This window comes from Harpia harpyja, chromosome 4 (assembly GCF_026419915.1).
Source record: "Harpia harpyja isolate bHarHar1 chromosome 4, bHarHar1 primary haplotype, whole genome shotgun sequence".
NCBI classification, from domain to species: domain Eukaryota; kingdom Metazoa; phylum Chordata; class Aves; order Accipitriformes; family Accipitridae; genus Harpia; species Harpia harpyja.
Genome location: NC_068943.1, coordinates 59,553,984 through 59,558,983, shown reverse-complemented (window position 1 = coordinate 59,558,983; position 5,000 = coordinate 59,553,984). Strand labels below are relative to the sequence as shown.

The 5,000-nt window shown below is 40.1% G+C and overlaps 1 protein-coding gene across 12 annotated transcripts in view; it reads left to right on the top strand.

Moving 5' to 3' along the window:
- Positions 1–5,000, top strand: part of EHBP1 (EH domain binding protein 1) — a 231,446-nt gene that overhangs the window by 197,132 nt on the left and 29,314 nt on the right. The window lies entirely within an intron of this gene.

Sequence of the window (5,000 nt, the reverse complement as noted above, 5' to 3'; positions counted from 1 at the left end):
GATAGCTAAAAAAGCCCTGAAGGGCTGTTGATGATGATCTTGGGGTTTTGCAAATACTCCCCTAGGTGTTGGTACATACCAGAAAGATGAGAAATGTGAAATGCTGCAAGCTCTCAGAGGTGTGCTGAAAAGTCTTTTGATACTTGGTTTATCTGAAAATGCAGGCTTTAGGAACCAGGAGGTCACATGGGCAAGCATAGCTGAAAGATCCTGAAAACACATGAAGGACAGGAACCACAAATGAATTGGTTTTATAATTAACATTCTCTTTTAAGCACATCTCTCTTAATTTTGTACTTCTTGGGATTGTAATACTGGAGAGCCTCAGGCAAGTAAGAGTCTCTGCTGACCTTATTCCGTGGCAGCTGAATGAGGGAGCTGTTTGTACAACTGTAGGGGGAAGGACTTACCCTGAATTGTCCTAACGTATGCTTGCAGGATGATTGTCCCCATCAGCATAGGAGCACGTTTTTGTGTTGTGATTTCCAGCTTTGTTTCCATGTGTGCCAAAACCATACAAGATAAACGAAACAACTGCGAGACTCGCATCATGACTCAGTCATTGTCTTGAAATTAAATTGAAGAAGAAGGTGGTCTGCTCATCCCCGTTGTGTCTGCTTGGGGACTGGACCATCTTTTCCTTCTCCACTGTCCTTGGCCCTGTTCTTTATTAGACTTTTACTAGGAAGGAAGCGCTCTCTTCCTTCTCATCCTCCTCCAACACAAAACTGGGGATGGTTTTTTTCCAGTGGGGAGACCCTTTGCCACCTGGCAGCTCTTCATCCTCTGAGTTTGAGAGTCCTTTCTGTTGCTCAGCCAAGGGGGATTGTTTCAGGCTGCAGCCTGAATATCTGTTCTGGATACATGCATTTCACAGGAAAAGATGTTGTCTCCTGCTCCCATCTATCAAAGCATTAAAATAGTTGGGAATTCCCTTACTACAGGCTGGTGGTAAGACCAGAAAGATATCGTGACTAACCCCTGGACAATATAGGCTTTGGTAAATGTGGAAGTATTCATAGCTTTCACTGACAGGGAAGCAGCTGTAAGTATAGACAATGTATGTTCTTGGTTAGATTCCAGCTCATGGCACTGTTTGACTTCATTAGACACTCCACTTTTTAGTGAAAATTTCTGGCACTTACAGTTGCAAATAAAAGTTTCAAAATGCCACCCTAGCTTTACGAGGGCGACAGTGGCTGTGGGTAGCTGCAAGCAGTGGTTCTTGGAGGTTCTCTGTGCCCCACTCCCTTTCTGCCATAGACCAGGAGGAGAGGAGTCCCTGACACGATGCTCTCTAGTCCAATCCCTAGGACACGACCTGGGTTGCAGAGGTATCTCTTCCACTGCTGCCCTTGCATCTTTTGCCCTGCATTAGGAAAAGGGCATCTAATGGAAATGGGGCTGTAGGAAGAGAGCCCAGGTCCTCGTCTGCACGTGCATTGCCATTTTCTGGCCCTGCAAGACAGCCTTTTTGGCTGGGGAAGCCGAGTTTCTGGCTCTTGACCAAAGGGGAGCTGGTATTTTCAAAGTTCATCAGCCAGGCAAAGAGTTTGGAACTGGCTGAAGCTTTGCATTTCCAGTGCCAGCTGCTCATGATTTGACTAGAAACACTTGTGTGATGTGTGAAAAAATAAAAGTTATTAAAATTCCCGGGTTGCTGATTTCCATCTGAATCTGAAGAGTCACACTTTTATTAATATCCAGTAATTTATGTCACTCGTGGTGTAACCTCAGTCCTTGGTCTTTGCACTTAAAATGAAAATGTAATCTCACCTTGTTCCAGTGAAATGTAGTTTACTGGTACATTGCAAAAGTGTGAGAGGAATCAGTGCTTCAGTGCCTTGAACTCCGTAGAATAAGCTGATGGCACATTTGCTATCACTGTCTGGATATATGTAAGAGTTTCCTATATAGAAGGGGTTTTGCAACATACACCATATGAAATACACAGTCACAAAAAATTCAGTGGGTGCAAGTGTTTAGAGAAAACAAGGTGCGGAGGTTCAAGTAAGAGAAATGAGTTGTATGATTGAGTATAAAAATCATATAATCTAATATCATTGATTTCCCTTCTTCCTCTATTATAACGGCTTGGCATTAAATGATGACAGGGGTAGGATTATCTTGCTTTCTTCAGGATTGTACTTACCCGTGTTGTGCCTAACCTGTTATGGATAAAATAGTTTTGTCTCTACTTCTGAAAGTGTCTTTCTCCATTGCAGATTCTTCTGTCATTGTATTTTAAGGTGTCTATCATCTTGATATCCAAGTGCTAATTAAAATACAGAATTATCACATAATACAATTAAAATAAAAAAAACCAAAGAAGCCTAGTTTACAAATCTCTAATCTAAATTTAGCTCTTTTTTGGTCACTGTTTCTTCACTAATTGCAAAAACAACTATTTGGAGAAAAAATTTGCAGCTATCAGATATTTTGTTATCTGACCACAGGGTATGAAGTGTTTTTAATTGTTTTTCTGATTAACTGCAAGCTCCCAAATTCAAGTAGAAGCATATTTGTATTTTCCATATGAGATCCTGTACCTTACCAATGGATGAGCATGTTCGTGGTACTGTATAAAGATTAACGAAATAAAAAAAAAAACCCTCTGTTGCTGCTGATTGACCACTGATGGTAAATGTAATTGAATTAGCAGTGCACTAAAATAAATGTAGACAAAATAAATATAGACAAGAAAATCTGGTGAAAGCTTCTGTAATGTTTTAGATTAATAGGCATACAGAATTCTTCACATTTTTTATTACGTTGTCCCTAGATGAATTCAAAGTAATTGGGGTGGTTAATTTTATTTACACAGAGCCGTTCACAGCGCATTAAATAATAGAGATAATTGAACAAGAATTGTCAAGTGTGTACTGATATCAGACATATTACAGAAGGGAATGTGCATAAAACTTCATTTCTATGCAGCCATTGTTTATGGTAATTAAGTACACAGATTTATCCCTTGGTTGCCTTCCAAGCTTATGGCAACTGCTATTGTTGTGCTCCATTAATATGTAATCAGGAAATAGTTTAATTTTCTAATCTGCAGTTTGAGAATTCACTTTCTAACAACTCTTAATTACTGCATTGCCCTAATGATGCTCATGGTTAGGAAAACTGAACCAATAAAGTCCGTGGAAGAAGCCAGAGGGGATTATACTTCCAGAGGTGGTGCTTACTTAATAAACTTGTTATGCCTTCACCAGAGGGAGCTCAGTGTCCTTCAAAAGCAACTAATTTTATATTTCAGAGTTGTACATACCCACGGTGCGAAGAGTTAACGTATGGTGTGCGGCGGGGGTGGCTGTAAATTTGATTCACTGGAGAACCAGATAAGCGATACTATCACCATTTTGGTATTTTTCCGACTGTATACTAATTGTAGAGTTTAATTGCACGGGAAATAATGCAGGTGGTTTAATCTATTGTTTTAAACTGTCCTCTTGGGTTTATTTTTGTCAAGTTTGTTTTCTTTCGTTAGCCACATTAGCTAAATGCAGTATCATAAAATCTTGTACGGGCAGATAAGTTCTGTATATTGACAGCTGTCTTATATTTGCTGTTTTCAGGGTGAATCTTAAACAGTGAAGGGTTTTTTAAAATAATTTCCATTCTCCACTGGCCCATCATTCACCTCAATTGTGATTTCCATGCTGCTGCTTTACCTAGTGCAACTCCAGTGGCAGCACTGCAGTTATTCTGGGTTTGTGGTGCTGCTCTAAGATGAGAATCAAGCTGCTGAGATCTTGCAGTCTGTGCTGACCCTGCCCAGAAGTGTCTGTCCTCTAAATGAGAAGATCCGAAAAAGGAGTTAAAGTCTGCTGAGATTTACCATCACTGTCATATCTGATACGCCTTGGTGGTTCCCCTTAGTGCAGGTGGTCCTGTGGGGTGGATCTTGACAAGCTCTGCCTTCTTAGTGGCAATTACTGTGCCTTGAGTCTTCTACACACATTTTTCTTCTGGGTTTGGGGTGTTGGGGTTTTTTTTTCCGACTCATACCCAATTTCAACACCACAGGTGTTTAAAATGGGGCAGGATTGCCATATCCCAGCCGCTGTTTCACCTCTCCTTTTTCAGTGCATAAGCTTCCTTGTCAATAGGACTAATTACACAGTGAACCAAACAACAAACATTAGAAACCCTGTAAACACATATGTTGTGTCACTGCAAATTAACTCTTACCAATCGAAAAAGCAGCATACGCTTTGTTGCCACATGTGAAAGGAAAGTCACATGTATTAATTAGTTAGCGTTTTACACGGCTTTGAAGATATAAAGGACTGAGGTTTGTAAGAGGGAAACATTTGAATTTATTAATAGAAGAGGAAAAAGGTTGAGCTAAAAAAGTACAGTCACAAAAAGAGGGTTTAAATAGTTGATTTAGTCTCTTGTAACAGAATGAAATTTTCACTTCTCATATTAAATCTCATCCTGAGATGAATTTATATTCAGTCTTTTTGCCATAATACTTCTTACTGTCCTTAGGCATTGGCCAGTGTCAGGGCACTAAAACTTGGGTTCTGGGAAACGTGGTTTTCCTTTTAGAGGTATAAAATAATAAGGACATATGCAAAATATATCAAGGGGTAGCATTTCTGTATTACACACATCAGTGTGTGGACATACATGCTATGTTTTATTTTAATAGCAGCCCAGGGCACATATACAATGGTATGTTACAGTCCCTGAGTACGTATTTAATTAAACCATACAAGTTGTCTAACATCGTATAATCAAAAATAATGCAGATTTCTGCTTGTCTGGCGGTATACTATTTGAGGCATAAAATGCACAGTTTCTTTATATCAGAGCACATATACAAAAGAGAGGGGAGACAAAAGGTGCTGGGCCATGAGGTAGCTGAGAGCCTGGGCTGCCGGTGGCAGGACCGCAGCTTCCTTCTATCTCCCTCCTTATCTTCAGCGTTGTCAACAACTGTGGTGAGCCTGTGCCTTACAGCTATATTATCCAGAAGCCAGGTCTAG